This window comes from Physeter macrocephalus, chromosome 4 (genome assembly GCF_002837175.3).
Source record: "Physeter macrocephalus isolate SW-GA chromosome 4, ASM283717v5, whole genome shotgun sequence".
NCBI lineage: Eukaryota > Metazoa > Chordata > Mammalia > Artiodactyla > Physeteridae > Physeter > Physeter macrocephalus.
In genome coordinates, this window is record NC_041217.1 from 40,357,675 (window position 1) to 40,370,185 (window position 12,511).

The following is a 12,511-nucleotide window of genomic DNA, read 5'->3' on the forward strand; positions in this document are numbered from 1 at the left end:
ACCCAGTATATGGTGGTTGGGTAGATATGGGGGAGGGGAACTCTGTCTTCTAACTCAGTTTGCTGTGCGGATTCAGGGAGAACTCAAATTTCAGAACGGCCAGTGAGGAGTGGCAAAGGGGGAAAAGATAAATCAAAGACCACACACCCTAAAAAAGGAGGCTTCAGACCCACTGATACACTCCCCCGGCCCCCTGCCAGCCCCCAGAGCCTGACACAACACCCCCTCCTACTGAATCTTTAATTAAAAGGACCAGACTTACATGGGGACGGGTGTCAAGCTACATAATTAATCTGCACCAGAGACTGCCCCTCCTGGAGGGCTGAAACAGATCAAAGCTCCATCTGTGGAGCACACACTCTCCAGGGCAGCCAGAAGCAAAAAAAAAAGATTTGCAAAACCAAAAAAAATAGATGAGGAAAGATAGGAGAGTTGGGAGTGAGGGAGTGTTTGAGGCCACGCTTGTTCCCCTGTGTCTCTCCTCACCCCCCGCCTCAGTGACAGGACAGTTGGTGTCCTCAGCTCCAGGTCACTGCAGCGAGGTCCCCCCCCCCCGCCCCCGTCTCTGTGCACCTGACCCAAATGAAGATCCCTCTTATGACTTCCTTTCATCTCTGTTCCCATTAACGTACAACCCTCCCTGACCACCCACCTTCTCTTTCAGGCTTCCAAGCCTTTGCAAGTGCTGCTTCATCTGCCTGGAGTGTCCTTGGGTTGGGTTTTTGTCACTGGCAATCAAGAGTCTAACATAAGAGAATGCTCACCTGGGGGCGTGGAGCAGAATGGATAGTTGTTAAGTGTGTGGACGTTGGAGGGAAACTGCCAAATTCAAATCCCTATGCCACCATTTGCTAGCTGTGTGACCCTGGGCAAGTCATTTAACTTCTCTGTGCCTCAGTTTACTCATCTGTCAAATTGGGTTGTAACAGTACCCAACTCACAGAGTTGTCATTAATGAGTTAATATCTGTAAATATCTGATTAGAAGGATACACCATGTCAGCACAGGCCGTCATTACTGCTATGACCACACCCCACTGGACTGACAGGCAAGGGCTCCTTTCCAAAGTAGGTATGCGAGTTACTCATTCAGCCAGATGGGCCATGCCTGGTTCTGTAACCCGGGAGCATCCCCTTGTGTGTTGTCCTCCAAGGCCACATCTAAGAGGGGGAGGATTGGACCACCAATGGGGGAGGAGGTAAGTGGGAGAGGACTGCGGACAGAGAGAGAGGGGAGGGTTGGGGAACGAGGGAGTATGCACATGGGACATCTAGGAAGTCCTTGTCTTCCATGTGGTACCAGGAAAGGGACACCCGCAGGCTCTGCAGAGGACAGGGCTGAGCTCTGGTCTCAGCAATCCTTGCAGGGGGACTTCTAGCCCCCTGAATACGGCCTCCTATCCCCACAGCAGCTGGTTTCCTCCTAAAAAGTCTTAAGTCAAATATACCTTGCCACCAGAAGATTAATTTCTCTTCAGAGCTCCCCTTTGGTCTATTGGAGGTATTCACATTCCTCTGACGCTCATAACTTTACTCTGTTTCACAAGAACTCAGACTCCTGGCCTTATTTTTGCAAATAGAGCATTTGTCCCCCATCCTTTACCTTACAAATTACTTACAAATTTGCTCCTTGAACTGAGCAAAAACATTTTAATCTGCCCTGTATAGGAAGGGAGGGAGGCAAGTGGGGAATAGGGTAGGGTGAGGGATAATTAAATACATTCTGCTACAACATGAAAGAAGGAACAACATAAAGCTTTTTAAAAAAATTTAATTAATTAATTAATTAATTTTGGCTGCATTGGGTCTTCGTTGCTGCGTGTGGGCTTTCTCTAGTTGCGGCCAGCGGGGGCTACTCTTCATTGCGGTGCGCAGGCTTCTCATTGCAGTGGCTTCACTTGCTGCGGAGCACAGGCTCTAGGCGCTCAGGCTTCAGTTGTTGTGGCACGTGGGCTCTAAAGCACAGGCTAAGTAGTTGTGGCGCATGGGCTTAGTTGCTCCGCGGCATGTGGGATCTTCCCGGACCAGGGCTCGAACCTGTGTCCCCTGCTTTGGCAGGCGGATTCTTAACCACTGCACCACCAGGGAAGTCCCATAAAGCATTTTTAATGTGCTGCTTTTCCCAGTGAATTAACACAAACAATCCCTCTCTCCTATCTGCTACTCAGTAAATAAGACAGAATGACTGTCTTTCCTTGCTCTGATAAGTCATAAAGTCCATGCAGCCAAGTCAGCAGTAAACCTAGTTTATATGCAGTTTTTGTTTTGGGACCCCAGGCCAAAAGAAGTGAAGAAAATATTTGTTGAAAAGAAGTGAGAATGTTCATTCACTGTCTGTGTTTGGTAGGGGGAGGGTCTACCTGGCTTGGTGTTGGGAACTGAAGGGTGGCCTCCCTCTCCTCCAAATGCAGTTCTCTGGTTTCCAGACAAACCAGGGTTAGGCTACCCATCCTTATGTGGGACCCTACAGGCAGCTCCGGTGAATGACCGCGATGTGGGACCTCATTCCCGCTGAGCACAAAAGTGTGCAGGAAAGAAGGGGAGATTCGGGCAGGACAGGTTCTGGCCTCAGTTGGGCCCTGCTTTACTCATTACAGATATTTCAGGCTCTCCCTAGTGCTGTGACCGGTCTGTCTGTCCTTGGTTCCACAGGGGAATCGCACGCAGATCCTGGTTACTACTTGTACACTGAGCATGCTGGGAGAGTCTAGGGACAATAATTTCTGAGTAAATTACCTAAGTGCAGAGGGTCTAACATGGGAGCTGGGAGAGCACAGAGCAGGGGCAGGAAGCGGGAATAAGTGATTTGTGCAAATTAATCACAAAGCAGTCAGTACATGACAAGGGGCCCTGGAGCCACTGGGTCTGTCCAGCTGGACTCGACAGAGGGAAAGGTCACACTTGCTCCATCCATCACCCAGACACCCACATACCTGGCTTCCATGTGCCCAGGCCTCCTGTTTCTGGCTCAGCAGAGATGCTGCTCTGACCTGGCTCATTGTCCTTGATCCTCTGGGCCATCCCAGAATCCACATGCCCTGCCACACCTGGCACAGGCCACGGGGTCCCCTTGGCCAGCACAGTGCAGAGGAGGGCATGGCTTTGGCCAGTTGACCTTTAGGAAGCCGTTTTGGGGTTTGGCCCTCCTCAGCTCCCGAAGTCTGCATCCTCCTCTTCCTACACCTTGTATCTTCCTGGCTGTCACGTGGCAGGGAGAGAGGGCACATTTCCCACTGCTCTCCCACCAACTCACTCTGTTGATCCTCCCCAGCTTCCTCCTTCTCCTGTCAGGTCCATCCCTACCCCTCAGTCCCGCAGAGCACAGAGGACCCTGCTGGAGGGAGCTCCTTGCCTACCTTCCCCGGCTCCTCTCTGGCTGTGCCCTAACCTCTTGGTTCCCAGGTTCAGATCAATTTGTTTCTGACATTATTTTCATGGCAAGTGTGGTAAGCCTTAAAGGCCATTTCCATTTGAACGGGAGCACTGTCTTTGCCCAGATGTGACACTTGGCAGTGGATCTCAGCAGTGGTGATGGTTTGGGGGAGGAAAGAGTCTTGACTATAAGGGCTGGTTCATGGTTCAAACCCACAGCTCTGGATTCAGACCCTGGATTTCAATCTGGCACAACAACTTCCTAGCTGTACAACCTTGGGCCAGTCATCTAACCTCTTCTAGTTCCTCATCAGTAACAGGTATAAACATACCCACCTCACAGATCAAGGAGAGGATTTAATAAGTGTATATTTTAAGAACCTGGTACAAGTTTGAAACTGTTTCCCTTTGCATGGTAAGGCTGGTGCTTCTGACATTGGAGAGGGGGTGAGGGGAGGTGAATCAAATTGTCCTCTGAAGCTGAATGGCAGGAGGGCAGGTTATTTTAAAGGAACTTGGCCCCAAATATCTATAGCACAGCACCCCTCTGGATTTTCACCGTTAGTCATTTTTCAGGGTGAGCATTATTGTTCCCCTAGGGTCCTCTTTTGAAATGTGAAAATCCTTGGGAAGTCAAAGTCACTAATACTGTACCGTGAGAAGTTTAATCAGATGATTTGGTTTATTTCGTTGGAGAAAACACAGGGTGCCCTGCAGCTCAGAATCCAGAAGCAGCAAGGATTGTCCCAGCTGCGGAAGGCACATTATGTGCCAGGACCTGAGCCAGGCACTCGCTTACCCATGACCTCATTCCACCCTCACGACAACTCTCAGAGGTAGTTATTGTAAAACGGCAATTGTTTTTAAAGATAACATCAAGATCTTTGTACAAATATAAAATTAACACATGTCAATGATATCATTTAACTCATCAGTTAATGAGGGATCTAGTAAGATGTTACAACTGCTCAAAAGAGAATCCAAAGCACAGATGTATGTAAGCCAATTAATTTACTTAACAGACACAACACTGGTCAATATCCACAGGGCAATAACTGACTGCATCTCCACTGGATACAATTTGTATTTTTATTGGCAAAATCATTTGCACTATGATCAGTTTTCTACAATTTACAGAGTGGTAAAAGAGCTCAAAGACAATGAAAGGCAAAGATAATCCAAAGAGAAACTAGACAGGACACCCAATAACCTTTTTTGCCCATTTCAAAGTCTTTCACAACTTTTCCTAACATGATGACTATCCTCCTTTCATGACAAAGCAGAAACGACAGAGACGGGCACAGAAAGTGGAAAGGGAAAAGCCATCTAGTGCCAGCCCCATCGGAGTGCTGAGGAAGTCCATGACAAAGATGTCACATCTGGGATGAAATTAGGAAAATAAGAATGAGACAACTTTCTCATAAAGCTATATAATTTTATTCAAAGGACCATCCTTTATTAGAGATTATCTCCTTCACACATTTGTGGCATTAAAATGTACTTTCCTTTATGAAAGGATGGCAGTAATATATGGTAGCAGTAGTTGTTCTTTTTTTTTTTAAATTTATTTGGCTGTGCTGGGTCTTAGTTACGGCACACAGGATCTTCGTTGCGGCATGCAGGATCTTTTAGTTGCGGCATGCGGGCTCTTAGTTGTGGCATGCATGTGGGATCTAGTTCCCTGACCAAGGATCGAGCCCTGGCCCCCTGCATTGGGAGTGTGGAGTCTTAACCACTGGACCACCAGGGAAGTCCCGAGTAGTTGTCCTTTTTTTAATGTACGTGTTTGATGAAATAAAGGCTGGCAACCCTATGTAAGTCCCCATCTTAAAAAAAAAAAAACTGTCATTTTTATTGCTGTGTTTTATTTTTAATTCCATTCATCTGTGATAGCCAAAATTCTGGAAACGCTGATCCTGTTCACAATTCTGAAATTTTGTGCTGTAGGTAAATTCCTTAAAGGATGATTCCTGAGCAATACTACCGAGGTCCCCTAACCTATCAGAGTTCTCCCTGTAGTGGAGGATGGGAAGCTGATTTGGACAGGGCATCCAGATATGAGGCTGAATAGAGAAGGAAGAAGAAAATGATGACTCATGGTCTGACTCCCAGGGATGCCAGAGGGAGGTTAAGATGGAGTAGAGCTAGAAAGTCACCTTCGCTGGTGCTGGCCTCAGAATTCATTCTGTGCGTTGTGCTGCAGGCCTGTCAACAGCCTTTACCTACACCATCCTCCCTGCCCGTAGCAGAGAAATTTTTAAGGCTCAGTAAAACCTGGCCTATGCTGGATGTGGTCCAGGAAGGATAGGCAACTGGGCTTGGGACCACCTCCCTTCTGAGAGCCCACCCTAAGGCCTAGGGTATAGGGATGTAAGCAAAGTCAGGAAGGAGAGGGGTTACAGACTTCTGAAGCCAACGACCGACTAGACCTGGAGGACTGGAACAGAGATTTCCTGGCACGTTAGATATTAACATTTGCAGCGTGGTTTTCAACTCCTCCATATCAGGAGTTTCGTTGGCAAAGCCCTGCTGCCTCCCCCACATTTGCCTGCCTCACTGCTACAAGTCGGAAACAGCAGAGGCACTGCTTTTAAAGGCACGGTACTGCCCGCCAGAGAGCAAGATGCCCTGGCGGCCCCTCCCCAAAGATCAGGGAGGGCAGGCGCTGGAGTTTGGGGTTTCATTCCCATCACCGTCCAGAGGGGAAGGTGGGTTGAGTCCGAAAGGGGATCCACAGGCACAAGCATTCTGCATGTCAAGCACTGCTCTTCCGAGCGCCTGCTTTCTGCTGGACTCACGGCAGAGAAAGAGAGCAGAGGGAAGGAGATAGTTCCTGAAGGTTTTCTTAAAAAGTGCATTTAAACTTAAGACTATAGTGCAGCTGAGCAGCTGGATTGGAAAACTGGTTGTTTAGCTCTGCAGTCGGTGTCGGGGCCCACTGGCTGAGAGAGAATAAAAGCTGTTTGAGTTTGTAAACTGCCAGTGCTATGAACCAAGGCAAAGGGCCTCTAGGGAGCGGGGACTCAGCGACCTCTTTTCTCCATTTCCACACATCAGGGGGAATGACAGCACTGAGCTAAGGAACCATTGCCAGGGGCCTGGGCTGGTAGCACGACAGGCAGTGGCCCTGCTCTAGAGTTTTCCTGTTCCCAGCTCTGCCTTTAAGGAATCACAGCCCCAGAATTCCAGAATCTCAGATCCAGAGGGGACCAGAGATGGCACAGAATGCCCACTTCAGCTCCCTGGACAGATGGTCCCCTAGCACAGATGCCCAGTGCCCCAGGGAATGCTCACAACTCCTCTGCCCCGATGTTTGCCAGCTCAGATGGGTAGTAAATTTCCTTCTTGTGTGTGCTGAAACCCACATCCCTTCCACCAACCAGCATGGTGGGTATATCGCTTAAATGGGAATGGCCCCTCAGATGACCTGACCCACAGACTACCCAAATTCACCTGCAGGCATTTTTTTATTGGCCTAACTAGCACTTAAAACTGTTTTGTTAAATCCAATATTTACTCCAGCCCCTGCACTCCCTGTTGTCCCCTGGCCCAGCCACTTTCCTTGTCTGTGAGACCCGGCTGGTCTCCAGAGGTACACTCTGGGTTTTTGCAGTGACCATATATGAAGAGCCTCCTTGGTCTAGTGTTCATTCCCTTCCTTTATAAATTAGCCTCTTCCCTTCCAGAGCTACACTCACCCCAGGGATTTCCTTCCTCTTGTCCTGCTCTTATCTCCATCTTGTGACCTTTATTAATATAAAACCAACCAAACCAGCAGAGCAATTTTACTATTCCTTTTCCTGTGCACGTGCATTTAAGTCAGTGGTTCCAATCAGCAACAGTATCACCTCTACCCTACCTTCTGGGATTTGGGGAAACAGGAGGTGTTATCATAATGACTGGGGCTATTAATGCTTGGGGGCTAGAGATGCTAAGTATCCTGCTGTGCAAGGGATAGTCCCATAAAAAAAAAAAAGGCCACTAACCCTCATGGAGAAACACTGATTTAAATGGAACTGGTTTAATTTTTTTCCTATATCTTTTATTTAACTTCTTTCTCTATGCCTCTTTAAAATGGGGATAACTTATTTCATTCACAGAAGACTACATTTCCTTCATAGGGTTGTTGTGAAGATTACACAAGATAAAACAAAACAGATGCCTGACACATCTGAGAACATAATCAATGTTAGTGATGATGGCTGATTTAAAAAATTGAATGGTGAGAAAAGAACAGGTGTGTCTACCCATGGATCTGGAGTCTAGTCCTACTAGAATAGCTAATCTGCCATTAACCACCATGTAATTCTGACCATGGCATTTCTCCTCTCCAAACAATGAGGGGTTGTACGAGATTTCTGGAGACCTGTTCTTCCCAAATATTCTATGGTTCTGTGTTACTAATAAGATACATGACATACCCTTTTCATTTTCTTTCAGGCTTTCCTAGTCTGGGCCAGCACTCCCAGGAACAATATTGAAAGCTGACCTGAGGCTATATTTCCTCCTACATCAGAATAAAGGACAAAGAAGACAGGTAAAGAAGAAACAGTATGTACAGAACAGATACACACAGGATATCGTTTCTTCCCTGAAGTCTGTGATATATATATATATATATATATATATATATATATATATATTTTTTTTTTTTTTTTTCTGGCCGCTCCGCAGCATGTGGGATCTTCCCGGACCGGGGTACGAACCCGTGTCCCCTGCATCAGCAGGTGGACTCTCAACCACTGCGCCACCAGGGAAGCCCTGAAGTCTGTGATATTTTGAGGGAGGCTGTGTTGGCTGGTGGCCTCAACTTTTTCCAGTTGTCTCCCTTCCTCAAATGGAGAAAGAGCTTTCTCTCCAGAAAACATCCTTTTGTGCTGATCACTAGACTCTCACCACAAAGGGATTCAGGGAAGCAGCTTGAGGCTCAGCAGTGAGGCAGAGGCTCAGAAATAGATCCCCCCACCCTCCCTTCCTGCCTGCTAGAAGGATGACCATGATTGGAGGCAAGAGGACATCAAAGGGAAAAAACAGCAGTTCAGCTCATTTGAATAAACCAGGAAGAAAGGAACTGCAATAGCTTATCATTGAGAGAATAATTCGTACCTAGGTTACATATAGTATGAAGAGATGGAGCATGGATGGTAGAAATTAACAAAATAAAAATCAGAAATATAATCTTTGTGCCTGGTTTGGAGTTAGAGTACCATTTACTCCAAATTTCTTACTTCAGATTTCCCTCCTGGATATTTGAGGAATCTTACAAATGATTCCTCCAAGCACCAGGAAGAAGAATATTCAAATAAGACTTGAACCTAGGGGGTTATCCTCAGGCAGATTCAAGTATGCTGTTTTAATGGCAAAGGGACCTTCCTCTTAGATTTTATAGGTTGTTGGGGCCCTCTGGTGGAAGATAAAGGTTACATCTGCTGGTTAAAGGCCACAGATTTGATTGGTCACTCACGTTTGAGGAAGCTGCAGCCCCCAGTTCTGAGGTTAACAAGAGAAAGAGGAAATATCAGGTGCTAAGTATCTCACAGGCATTACTTCATTTGTCCCTTAACGCTCTGTTTTCTAGATCAGGGAGCTGAGGCTCAAAGACCCTAAGTGAACTGCCTGAGGTCACCTGCTAAATAGCTAACTGGCAATTCTAATTCAATGCCAAGGATTCCAGAAATCCTGATGGTCACAAATGTTTTAAATACAGACAACACACACACACACACACAGAAGAAAAAGAACACAGATGCAGTCATCCCCAGAATGTGTCCCATATTTAGGTAACAGCTTTATCCAGTTTTAAGCAGTGCTCTTTGCTGGAGTTTGAATTAAGTTTTTTCAACACAGTGCACCAGAAGTTTCATGTTTCTTTAAATTGATTTGAATACATGGCTTATTTCCCACTTTTTCTTTTAAAGGTTAATGATGAAGGGGAAAGAGCCGCAGAGGAAGCAAGATGGGGCTACCCAGACCAAATGTGTTAATTAGCCAAGCAATGCTTCATATCACTTCCCCTCTTTGGGTGTTGAAGAAAATGATCTTTAAGGACACGTTAACCTGAAAGATTTTTTTTTGCTCACCTTGCCCTAAACCTGAAATGACTGCTTACTCCTCTCTCCCTTCTTTTCTCCACCCCTGAAAGGTTTTCTCTGCGTGTGTACGTGTGTGGCAGAAACATGTGAGTATCTAACTGAAATCGAGGAGTCTAGTAGGACAACGCAAAAATCCATTCTTATCCTCATGACCTTGCTCCAGCAATTGCCCACTGTTCCTCTCCCTCCCAAAACGTTCTATTATAATTATAGACTACAGCAGTGATTCTCAGAATGTGGTTCCTAGACCAGCAAAACCAGCATCACTTGGAAACCTGACAGAAATGCAGGGGCTTGGGCCCACCCACACATACTGGTCGGAACCTCTGGAACAAGGCCTGGCAATCTGCTGGCAAAGCCCTCCAGGTGATTATGATGCTTGCTAAGGATTGAGAGCTACTGCTCGAGAACAGGGTTCTTAACCTAGGGTCCACAGAGAGTGTTAGGGGGTCTAAAAGTTCCTTGGGTTTGCATATAAAATTTTACATGTATTTACCCTTCCTCTGGAGACAGGATCCACAGCAGCCACCTCTTGACCCCAAACAAGTTATGGACTACTTACGACCCTACAACTCTGCTTCACAGTAAACACCCTCCTGCTTGCGCCCACAAACTCTTCTCTTTCCTCCACTTCTTTACCTTAAAAGATACCTGGCTTTCCCCCAAAGAATCTTAGTGGTCCTTTTCCCACACCTCATCTACCTTCAGTACAGGAGATGGGCCTCCCCTGTACTGCACCCCATTATCCCTCTGCACATAAGTCTCTGCTCTTTTAAGACTTAAACGTATTCTTCTCTTTTCTCCTCCTTTATTATGTCATCTGCTGACCTTCCAGATAACCTTCCCTCATTCATTATAGACTTCAGGTTCCTACAGTCCTGCCATCATCCTGGGTGGTATCAACATCATATGAATGAATGATTCACCCAACACCCTAGCCTCACAGGACTGTCACTGACACATTAACATCAAAGAATTTCACCCCCATAACACTTCAACCACTCACTCTGTGCCATGCCTGGGACTTGCCCTTACCTGGGATTGTACCAGACGGCTAAGGCTGAGTTACAGTGTGGTAACAAACCCCCAAATCCTGGTGGTTTCCAATAAAACGTTTGTTTCTCTGCCCACTGCAGGACAGCTGCAGCTCTACTCCCTGTTCTCGCCAATTTTGGAGCCAGGCTGAAGAAGCAGCCCCCATTCCGGGGTGCACTAGCCTTGTGCTGAGAGAAAGGAGCAGACTGGCCCCCTCAATGGTCCCCAAATCTCTCCTCAGAAGTAACATGCTTCATTTCCACTCACATTTCATTGACAAGCCTGCTGCGAGAGAGGCAGGAAGCACAGTCCTCTCCAAAGCCTGGTGGAGAGAAGAGGCAGACGTCTTTGAAGTCTTCCTAGGACATCAATCTCTCTCAGAACGTGGCAACCTGTCTCTTCTGCTCTCGGTCCACTCCTACTATGCCATTCTTTTCTTCCAATTTCATTAAGGCTTTCCATTTCCTATCAGCCCCCTCCTGAAAATAGTAAGAGTAGATACCCTGAACACTTAGTCAGTGCTGACTTGACATCTGTTATCCCGTGAGGTATCTGGGGCTTAGAGAAGTTACATAACCTGTCTTCACTTTCTTCTCATGATTGTCTTCTAGATTAGAACCATCACTTCAACTATTAGGGAAACCGAAGGACCAGGCAGAATTGCAAGCCCAGGTGGGGCACATGAATGTGTAGTAACAGCAGACTGCAAGTTGTGTGATTTTCCTCCTGAAGCACTCAGCAGCTGGACCTACCGGTTCTAAACCAGGGGCGATTCGCTCCTTAAGTGACATTTTCCAATGTCTGGAGACATTTTTGATGATCATAATTGGTTGGGCAGGGAGTGCTACTGGCTGCTGGCATCTAGTGAGTAGAGGCCAAGGATGCTGTTCAATATCCTACAGTGCACAGGACACCCCTCCCCACAACAAAGAATTTTCCAACCCAAAATGTCAATAGTGCTGAGGTTGAGAAACCCAGGTCTAGAGATGGGGTAGTCTCAGGCACTTGTCTTGCAAAAGTTTCCTACTCTGTTCTCTCTCCTGTTCTCCAGAGTATCGGTTTCAGACCTTCTCCATTCTCTTCAAACTCGTATCCCAACTACATCCTCTATCATACTCAACTCTCTCCTTCCATGCTTTTAGCTACAGCCTTCTCAGATGCCGTTGTTTCCTCACCTAAAGGCCCTTGCGTGTCTCCTCTTATCTGTGGCATTCCTCCCCACCTCTTCAAACTCCTATCCTGGCCTTTAGATCTGTTTCTCATTTCTTCAAGGAGGTTGTTCCTAAACCCTTGATTAAATGAGGCCCCTCTTCTATATTTCTCATAGCAGCATGTATTTTTCCAACATAATTCTTCACATCATAGTATGTGCTTAACTAGTTTCCCTAAGCCATGAGAGCAGGGTCCACATTCATCATCTTCACCACTGTATCCCCAGTACCTACAAAGTATAAGATACATAATAGATAACTTAATATTTACAGCCCAGGGCTTTCCTGAGCTCCTTTTCCATTTGAATCTCCTCAATGTACAAAATCAACACATCCAACTCATGATTTTTTCCCTACCTCGTCATCACCACCAAAAACCTACACTTTTACCCTTATTCTTTATTTCAATGAATGGCACCACCATCCACCAACTGTCCAAACCATCCTTGACACCTCCCTTTCCCTCACATCTACATTCATTCATGAAGTCTGTCACTTCCACCTTGATTTCTCTCAAATCCATGCACTTTTGGGTTTTTGTCTCAGACACAATGGTTTTAACTGCTGACTCTTCACTTCTTAGTTGCCTTGGACATATTAATTTTGCTAAGCCTTAAATACCTCCTGGGATAATAGATGCCAAGTCAGCACATACTAATAAGTGTTCAGTAAATGTTACCTATTCTTCTTTCCAGTTCCACTGCCATTGGCTTCGGAGTATCATCATTTCCAGCCCAGACTGCTGCCACAGCCTTACTGTTCTCCCTGCCTCTGATCTAGCCAGCACTCCAGTCTCTTATCA